The sequence below is a fragment of the Brachyistius frenatus genome, unplaced genomic scaffold (genome assembly GCF_029030835.1).
Source record: "Brachyistius frenatus isolate BFR_SWC_R1_liver_20210118 unplaced genomic scaffold, ASM2903083v1 Contig_348, whole genome shotgun sequence".
In the NCBI taxonomy this organism is placed as follows: domain Eukaryota; kingdom Metazoa; phylum Chordata; class Actinopteri; family Embiotocidae; genus Brachyistius; species Brachyistius frenatus.
In genome coordinates this window covers 175,697-186,374 of record NW_027210947.1, presented here as the reverse complement: position 1 = coordinate 186,374, position 10,678 = coordinate 175,697, and the positions used below count along the sequence as shown (strand labels likewise).

The window sequence follows — 10,678 nt, the reverse complement described above, 5'->3', positions numbered from 1 at the left end:
GTAAAAAATATAAAGGGGTCTGAATACTTTCCGTACCCACTGTATCTCAAACTTAAACTACAATCATCTAAAACAGTGGAATTTATACAGGGATTATACAAATAACTCTGTTTAGCTTTATCAACCCACCATTTAGCAGCAGAGTGATCAATAGACAGCCTCCACACCAATGTCAAAGTGTTTCTGACCTTCAGCAGATAAAAGAAAGGTCAGTGTGGCATTTTAGATGATGAAACCAATAAACTGGGTGTATTTTTTCATAAAAGTACACTGTGCATTATGGGACCATACATATACATACAAGTACAACTTATCTGCTGTGTTTTGAAATCAATCATAATTGATTCTGACAAACAGGATGATAGGCAGGATTTTAGAAAGATGTTGAGGTTGAATTCCTTTATGCATTACTACTATTTGAACAATTACCCCAAAAAGTTAGTTCTTAACACACCTTGTGTATTCATTGAACATTATTTTGGTAAATATTATCTCCGCTAATGTAGGTCTAAATATTATTTCAATGCAATGTAGCATACATGCTTTGAAGTATCCTTCACAAGGAATGCCAGAACCACATGTCCTCCCCAGTTACCTCATTTGACCCTAGGATGGACCCCTTTCCACTCTTCACCCCCACATCTTGATGCAGGATGTGGACTTTTGTTAAACTGCTCTGGCCCTTTTTTTCACCCTTATTATTTTAAAAGCCCAAATGTTCCATCACAAGTGACAATATCCACACATTTTAGGTGAATATAAAATATGTCACATTGGAGACAACACCCGGTCATCCAGTAACTCAGCCGACAACACCACAGGACACCTTTTAATCCCTTTGGTCACAACCGCTTCAATACACATTCCAAAGGTGAAAATCTCCAGTATTGACCATCTCGAAGAGCCACGTCATATGTCACAAAAAACTCACGACCTATAATGAGGACAAAGAATGGACTCTGTGAATTTTAATTATATCCATTGCTGTAATGTATTCTATGATATCATTCTGCTAACAGTGTGATATTGATAGAAAGTCTTCTGTGTCACTAAACTATATCCTGATGTTAGAGATATGGACATTGTCTAACTCACAAGGTCTCATCCCCTCTCGCTTTCCCTCGCTCAGTCTTCTCCACCCTTCTTCATCTCTCTCTATCTGATTAATTAGGTAGAATGAGCTTATCGTTCAAAATGTGATCTATTTCATCTGACGTTGGTGAAGTGAAATAAGGGACTTCTTTTATACACAGTTTGAATCAAATCATGCCAAACGTGGGCTTTCATGACACCTCCTCCTTTTCCCCTGAGACATCTGGCCAGATTCAAGCTGATCACTCAGATTCGTTTGAGATTTGTTTAAGATTAGTTTTCTTTAAGTTTTGTTTTAGTTTTTGTTCTTCTTAGAGTTTTTCAGTTATCTTTTAAGTTTATTTAAGTTTTGACTTAATAATTTTATACTTTTGCGCACATGGTTAATCAACTTCTTAAAGTACACCAGCCACTTCGATGATTAAGTATGGGATTCAACCCATTTTTGACGATCCGGTATCACTATTTGTATTTTTGTTAATGCCACAAGCCAGGCCAGCTCTACGCGTTCATCAAAATTATAAGTAGATTAGGAAATCGCCGACCCAAGATTGCCTCAACCTTGCCGACGTCCATCCTGATTGAGAAGTCTACAGCATCCCTGCCTGACGAATGCCTCGAGACCTCACAGCCAGTACCGTATCCAGACGGACAGAATGGAGCTGAGGACGGGGATCAACTCCCATTGACCAGACCTTAGAGCCACACCATCTGGACCCGCCTTCGGCCCGTGGTTGAAATTGTCACAAAGTAGGCTGGTTCATATCTTCGGGTTGGCGTTTCAATTAGTCACTATAGACCTAAATTCACTCATTCAATCCTTCCTCCGTTAGCCGAGTCTGAAATTCCCTCTTTCACTTCATCAGTAATCAGTAGGAATTTGTACATTCCCATTCATATAAACATATCTACCATTTAATCATTTACTGAGCGAAGCTATGCAATAAATCCCTTTTAATTAGACCCAACTGTGTCATGGTGGTAACTTTCTGAGTATATCAAAATTCGAATTCCGATACGAGAATTCATGTTTAAGATTACGACTGACTGATTTTACATTGATAATTTGTCCAATATTGGACTGGTGCCCCTTCTAATAACAAGAACAAGATTTAATCCCTCACAAATTAAATTGGCATCACGCTACAGCAAGGACCTCTTTTGTTGAGGAATTCTATTTTTTGTGGATTTTGTGGATGCCATTTATTGTTTATATAATTTTGCAGATATTTTGATCTGAACAAAAAGACTTTCATTAAACGGTCTGCTATTGGCCTCATTTTATTCACTCTCTACATGCTACCCTTACATAATTTATACACACAAAGCTGGATTTGTGTCGGACCGCAACGAAATAGGAGTCAGGACACAGGCCTCCTTTGTAACTATAAAAATCTGTAAATAAATTGTTTATTTGATTTAATGCTATCTATTCTGTCTTTTTTTTTTTTTTAATTTCCCATTGAAGTTACTCATACATAATGTGCTTGCCCATGCTGAATGCATTTAAAATCTTAAAACAGTGAGCGAGAAATGTCAGTGACTCAGGTGATCATGCAGTGTGCATTCCTTTTTCCAGTACAGAACAAACTATTTTCAAGCACATTGAATCAATTTTGTAGAGAAAAAAAAATTGTGAATTTGATGGGGTAAATGGAAGAAACTGTGCCCGTGTGGATAATTTGATAAATATGTTTTTCTGAAAGTGAAAATAATGTTTTGTATAATATACATGTCTTTATCAAATAAAAACCAGAATTAAGATAACAATCATTTGTAAGATTGCCACAAATGACACTGGCATGTCCTCATAGCCTCTATGGTAGCTTCAGAGAGTATTATGTTATTTAGAATATGTTGTGTGTAATATCAAGCCAGTCTGTTCATTTCAAAAGTTTAGGATTTAATATATTGTTATTATAATTTAACAGCTCTTTTGTTCTAGTTTCAGCCAGAAACCAAAATTTAACAGTCAGAGATTTCAGCATTCGCGAAGTTATAGTCCATTTCTTCAAGCTGATCAACACCCATTAAGTCACAACAGTTTTACTCCCCCACACACCTCTTTAAATGAGCCAAATGATCCTATGGTATGTGACTTAAAGGTTTTGAGATGGTGATGTTATGTAATCACCTCTTTGCCATATCTGTCAGTGTGACTAACTTAACTTTCATCAAGCTGCCATGCTCGTACTTGCACCTTTCTCCTTGACAATAATACAAATAAAAAAGCGAAATGTGTCACACTCCATAAGAGCGTGAGACTGATGATTACAGTGGTACACAAATTGCAGTGCAAATAAAGAAGCAAAGCATTTCATAAAGAATGTTATATTATGACAGCTACTTTCCTTTTTTACAACAGCTATAATTTAGTAAAAGCACAGGCAGACAAGTGGTTTTGTGGCTGCTGGTTTCTTGAATGACTTTGCCCCAAATCCACTGTGTAAACTAAACACACAATATTGCCATTTTAGCCTTGACATCAAACAACATCAAACAATAGTATACACAGCACAAAAACATCAACCATTGTAAAATACAGGAAAAAGGACAATTACAATAGTACACAGCCAACAAGGTAACAACTGGTATAGTTTGTGTGGCTGTCCTGTAATGCCGAATGATACCACTAGGCCCCCTCCTTTTTTGTTGGGTACAAAAAAACAACACCTGGTGGAGTATCCCACAACTAATTAAGTTATTTAGCAACAGATCAGTAACATTATTAGGTATAAAAAGAGCATTTCAGAGAGGCAGTCAAGAGCGGGGTTCTCCACTCTGTGAAAGAGTATGTGGCGAAATAAAAAATAAAATCATTGAATGATTCGGAGAATCTGGAGAAATCTCTGTACGCAGAGGACAAGGCCAAAAACTATCATTCAATGGCCGTGATTTTTGTGCCTTCAGGCAACACTGCATTAAAAAAAAGACACAATTCTGTCGTGGAAATCTTTGTCTAGGCTAAGAAACACTTCCAAAGATGAAAAAAAAACCGACGCATTGTCATGGTCCCACTTTTTCTGAGTCCGTGTTCATTTAAGCTGGACCGAGGCGAAGTGGAAAACTGTTGTGTGGTTTGATGAATCAATATTTGATATTCTTTTTGGAAACCATTGACCTGTCACCCATTGAAAACATTTGGTGCATCACAAAAAATACGACAAAAGAGACCCTGAACTGTTAATCAGCTGAAATCCTCTATCTGGTATAAATGGGACAACATTTAACTTTCAAAACTCCAGAAACTTGTCTCCTCAGTTTCCAAACATTTACAGAGTTTTGTAAAAAAGAAGAGATGATGCAACAGTGGTAAACGTGTCCCTGTCCCAACATGTTTCAAACATGTTGCTGGCATCAAATTCAAAATGAGCATATATTTATCATACAACAATAAAATATCTGAGTTTTAACATTTGAAATGTTGTCTTTGGTCTATTTGCAATTAAATAGACAAATAGACCATTCAATTTAACTTTATTTATATACAGTGCATCCGGAAAGTATTCACAGCGCTTCACTTTTTACACATTTTGTTATGTTACAGCCTTATTTCAAAATGGATTAAATTCATTTTTTTTCTCAAAATTCTACACGCAATATCCCATAATGACAAAGTGAAAATAGTTTGTTTAAAATTTTTGCAAATCTATTAAAAATAAAGAACGAAAATATAACACGTACATAAGTATTCACAGCCTTTGCTCAATACTTTGTTGAAGCACCTTTGGCAGAAATTACAGCCTCAAGTCTTTTTGAGTATGGCACACCTATTCTTGGGCAGTTTCTCCCATTCTTCTTTGCAGGACCTCTCAAGCTCCATCAGGTTGGATGGGGAGCGTCGGTGCACAGCCATTTTCAGATCTCTCCAGAGATGTTCAATCGGGTTCAAGTCTGGGCTCTGCCTGGGCCTCTCAAAGACATTCACAGAGTTGTCCCGAAGCCATTCCTTTGTTATCTTGGCTGTGTGCTTCGGGTCGTTGTCCTGTTGGAAGATGAACCTTCGCCCCAGTCTGAGGTCCAGAGCGCTCTGGAGAAGGTTTTAATCAAGGATGTCTCTGTACATTGCTGCATTCATCTTTCCCTCCATCCTGACTAGTCTCCCAGTTCCTGCCGCTGAAAAACATCCCCACAGCATGATGCTGCCACCACCATGCTTCACTGTAGAGATGGTATTGGCCAGGTGATGAGCGGTGCCTGGTTTCCCCCAAACATGACGCTTGGCATTCAGGCCAAAGAGTTCAATCTTTGTTTCATCAGACCAGAGAATTTAGTTTCTCATGGCCTCACAGTCCTTCAGGTGCCTTTTGGTAAACTCCAGGTGGGCTGTCATGTGCCTTTTACTGAGGAGTGGCTTCCATCTGGTCACTCTGCCATACAGGCCTGCTTGGTGGAGTGCTGCAGAGATGGTTGTCCTTCTGGAAGGTTCTCCTCTCTTCACAGAGCAACGTTGGAGCTCTGTCAGAGTGACCATCGGGTTCTTGGTCACCTCCCTGACTAAGGCCCTTCTCCCCCGATCGCTCAGTTTGGCCGGGCGGCCAACTCTAGGAAGAGTCCTGGTGGTTCCAAACTTCTTCCATTTACGGATGATGGAGGCCACTGTGCTTATTGGGACCTTCAATGCTGCAGACATTTTTCTGTACCCTTCCCCAGATCTGTGCCTCAATACAATCCTGTCTCGGAGGTCTGCAGACAATTCTTTGGATTTCATGGCTTGGTTTGTGCTCTGACATGCACTGTCAACTGTGGGACCTTATATAGACGGTGTGTGTCTTTCCGAATCATGGCCAATCAACTGAATTTACCACAGGTGGACTCCAATCAAGCTGTAGAAACATGTCAAGGATGATCAGTGGAAACAGGATGCACATGAGCTCAATTTTGAGTGTAATGGCAAAGGCTGTGAATACTTATGTACATGTGATTTTTTTTAGTTTTTGATCTTTCATAGATTTGCAAAAAATTCCAAAAAAATTATTTCACATTGTCATTATGGGGTATTGTGTGTAGAATTTTGAGGGAAAAAATTGTATTTAATCCATTTTGGAATAAGGCTGTAATATAACAAAATGTGGAAAAAGTGAAGCGCTGTGAATACTTTCCGGATGCACTGTAGCACCAAGTCACAACATAGGTTATTTCATGGCACTTAACACTTTAAAGTCCTTACAACGAGACGTTACAATATTATACAGAGAAACCAAACAATTCCCATAGAAGCTCGGAGAGAAAAAACTCCTCTTTAAGGGAGAAAAACCTCCAACAGAGGGAAGGAAAAACTCCCTTTAACAGGAAGAAACCTCTGACAGAACCAGGCTCAGAGGTGGGAGGCCATCTGCCTCGACCAGTTGGGGTGAGAGCAGAGAGAGAAAAGGACAGCATGGAGATAGAAGAGAAGAACTGTTGGTGGAGACGACAAGCGCAGGGCATGCAGCTCCATGGCGGGACATCTGCAAAAGAAAGAAGAGAAACTACGCGAGCGAGGGAACTGAATGGAGACAACAGACAATAAGAAAAAGCTATGGGAGAGAAAAGGATGGTGAGGTATGAGTCAGTTAAAGAGTAGGAGGAAAGAAAAGAAGCTCAGCATGTAACAAGGTCCCCCAGCAGCCTCGGCCTATAACAGCATAACTAAGGGTTGGTTCAGGTCTACCCGAGCCAGCCCTAACTATAGGCTTTATCAAAAAGGAACGTTTTGAGTCTAATCTTAAAGCTAGAGAGGGTTTCTGCCCCTCGAAAACAAACTGGGAGCTGGTTCCACAGGAGAGGAGCCTGAAAACTGAAGGCTCTCCCTCCCATTCTACTTCTGTAAACTTCTGTAACCACAAGTAGACCAGTGTACTGAGAGCGAAGTGCTCTGCTAGGATTATATGGTTCTATAAGATCTCTAAGATATGATGGAGCCTGGTCATGTAGGGCTTTGTAAGTCATCAAAAGAATTTTAAATTATATTCTTGATTTCACAGGAAGCCAGTGAAGAGAAGCTAAAACTGGAGAAATATGATTTCTCTTGCTAAATCCCGTCAGTACACTTGCTGCAGCATTTTGGATCAGTTGCAAGGTTTTTAATGAGTAATTTGGACATCCTAACAGCAAGGAATTACAATAATCTAGCCTAGAAGTAACAAACGCATGAATGAGTTTTTCTGCATCACGCTGAGGAAGGATTTTCCTGATTTTATTAATATTACGTAGATTAAAGAAGGCAGTTCTGGAGATTTGCTTTATATGGTGTCTAAAGGACAAATCCTCATTAAAGATGACTCCAAGGTTCCTCACAGTTTTGCTGGAGGCCAAGACAACATCATCTAGAGTAACTAAGTGATTACAGAAAGAGTTTCTGAGGTGTTTAGGACCAAGTACAATAACTTCTGTTTTGTCTGAATTTAGAAACAGGAAGTTTTTGGTCATCCAGGCCTTTATGTCTTTTAGACAGGCTTCAAGTTTTACTAACTGATTAGTTTCATCTGGTTTTATAGAAAGATATAGCTGAGTGTCATCTGCATAACAATGGAAGTTTATGCAGTGCTTCCTGATGACATCTCCTAATGGAAGCATGTACAAAGTAAAAAGTATTGGGCCCAACACTGAGCCTTGTGGAACTCCATAACTAACTCTTGTTTGTCTGGAAGACTCATTGTTGACATGGACAAACTGGAATCTATCTGATAAGTAGGATTTGAACCAGTCTAATGCAGTTCCTTTAATCCTCGTAACGTCTTCTAATCTCTGTAATAAGATCGGATGATCAATCGTGTCAAAAGCAGCACTGAGGTCCAGAAGAACAAGTACAGAGACGAGTCCATTATCTGAGGCTAATAAAAGGTCGTTAGTAACTTTCACCAGAGCTGTTTCTGTGCTATGATGAACTCTAAAGCCTGACTGAAAATCTTCAAACAAATCATTCCTTTGTAAATGATCACAAAGTTGATTTACAACAACTTTTTCAAGGATTTTAGAAATAAACGTCAGGTTGGAAATTGGTCTGTAGTTTCCTAAAACAGCTGGATCAAGAGTCTGCTTTTTAAGTAAAGGTTTAATTACAGCCACTTTAAAAGCCTGTGGTACATAACCGGTTACAATAGATAGGTTGATCTGATCTAATATGTAAGCATTAATTAAAGGGAAGACTTCCTTAAAAAGTTTAGTTGGGATGGGATTTAACAGACAGCTAGAGGATCCAGATGAAGAAATAATTCTAGTTAACTCAGAGAGCTCAACAGGAGACATTTTCCAAGTATACATCTGGTCCTACAGATGCTTCCAGGGCTGCTGTGCTTAACATCACATCAGTGATGGTGGCAGGAAGGGTCGGCCTGATTCTCTCCGTAACAGTGAGAATTTTATTAGTAAATAAGTTAATGAAGTCGTTACTGCTGAGAGCTGAAGGAATAGAGGGCTCAATAGAGCTGTGACTCTTTGTCAGCCTGGCTACGGTGCTGAAAAGAAACCTGGGATTGTTCGTGTCCTCTTTTAATGATGAATAATACAAAGTCCTGGCCTTATGAAGAGCTTTCTTATGTAATATTAGACTATCCTTCCAGGCCAGGTGAAATTCTTCTAAATTAGTGGAACGCTATTTCCTTTCCAGCTTTCTAGTCGCTGCCTAGCAGAGCGTAATTGTGAGTATTACCACAGAGACAACTTCCTCTGATTCATTACTCTCTTCTTCAGAGGGGCAACATCATCCAGAGTTGTAGCAGAGATACTGCAGTGTTTTCTACCAGATGATCCACTTGTGTGGGACTAAGATCAACGTAGATGCCTTCCACCGCTTTAACGCACGGCATCGAAGAGGATAGGCATGTAACTGCTTCCTTAAACTTGGCCACGGCATTATGTGACAGACATCTACTGTAGTGGGATTTATTCCCACATGCTGTGTAGTCCATTATTGTAACTTAAAATGTTAATAAGAAGTGGTCTGACAAAACAGGGTTTTGAGGAAATACAATTACATTTTCAGTTTCCATGCCATACGACAGAACCAGATCGAGGGTGTGGTTACCACGGTGACTGGGTTTATTTACATCCTGAGAAAAGCCTATAGAATCTAATAATGAGCTAAAAGTAGAACTGAGGCTGTCGTTGTCCATGTCAACATGAATGTTAAAGTCTCCTACTATCATGACTTTATCTGAACTCGGCACTAAATCTGATAAAAAGTCAGAATTCAGTTAGAAACTCTGAATAAAGACCAGGTGGGCGATAAACAACAACAAATCGAATCGGTTTCTGTGCTTTCCAGTTTGGGTGCGAGAGAATAAGAGCCAGACTCTCAAATGATTTATAACTAAGTTTAGGCTTTGGATTAATTGATAAACTTGAGTGGAAGATTGCTGCCACTCCTCCTCCTCGGCCTGAATCTTTTGGAATATGATAATTAATATGACTGGGAGGAGTTGCTTCATTAATACTAACATATTCTTTCTGTTGCGGCCAGGTCTCTGAGAGACAGAGTAAATCAATCCAAAGTAGGATGGATGCCGTCTCTCCGGATCAGACCAGGTTTTCCCCAGAAAGTGTTCCAATTGTCAATGAAGCCCACATTGTTAGTGGGACACCATCTCGACAACCAGCGGTGAAGTGAAGATGTACGGCTAAACATGTCATCACTGGTCTGGTTAGGAAGGGGTCCAGAGAAAAATACGGAGTCCGACATTGTTTTTGCAAAATTGCACACCGATTCCACATTAACTTTAGCGACCTCCGATTGGCATAACCGGGTGTCGTTACTGCCGACGTTAATAACAATCTGACTGTATTTACGATTAGCATCAGCCAGCAGTTTCAGGTTTGATTCAATGTCGCACGCTCTGGCCCCGGGAAGACATCTGACTATGGCCGCTGGTTTCGCTAACTTCACGTTCCGCAAAATAGAGTCTCCAATAACCAGGGTTGGTTTCTCAGCGGGTGTTTCGCTGAGTGGGGAAAATCGGTTGAAGAGGTCGGTGGTGAACCATGGGCTTCTGCTTGGGACTATGCCTCCGTCGTACTGTTACCCAGCCGCTCAGCTGTTTGGGTGCTGCGGGGGACCGGCTAACTAAGCCTGTAGCCCTGGGCAGCTGCCCAGCTGCGCACCCCCTCCCTGAGAAGCTCCTACGGCTAGCTGGTTGTATAGCATGGTGCACAGCCGCGATTCTAATTCTATGACCCTGGCCTCCAGAGCCCTAACTACACTACATTTATTACAGGTAGCATTATCATTAAGGGAGGCAGGGTCGTAACTAAACATGTCACACACCGAGCAGGAAAAAGAAGAGGTGGAGGGAGAGAGGGAAGCCATTGCTAACTGCTAAGCTAGCAGTACTAAACGCCAAGTTAAGTGAACGTTGGTCAAAGATTTAACAGTATAATTGCTCAAGAAGGGCAAGCGTGAGTTTTAACTTGAGATTAGAAGAAGTGTGGAGAGAGTTTAAATACGTATAATTCAGGAAAAGAAGCTGAAATAGCAGAGAAGTAAAACTAGTCACAATGTTTGTAGACAGGAAGTGACGCAATACGCTCACCGTAACGTTAGACGAGATCCAGCTTCCAGTCTCTCAATAAGCGGACGGACCTGAATACAGACTTTAACAGCCGATTC

General features: G+C 40.3%; 1 pseudogene; it reads right to left on the bottom strand.

The window, feature by feature from the left end:
* Nucleotides 1-9,556: 9,556 nt before the first annotated feature.
* Nucleotides 9,557-10,378, bottom strand: LOC138636044 (uncharacterized; annotated as a pseudogene).
* Between the last annotated feature and the right edge of the window lie 300 nt (nt 10,379-10,678).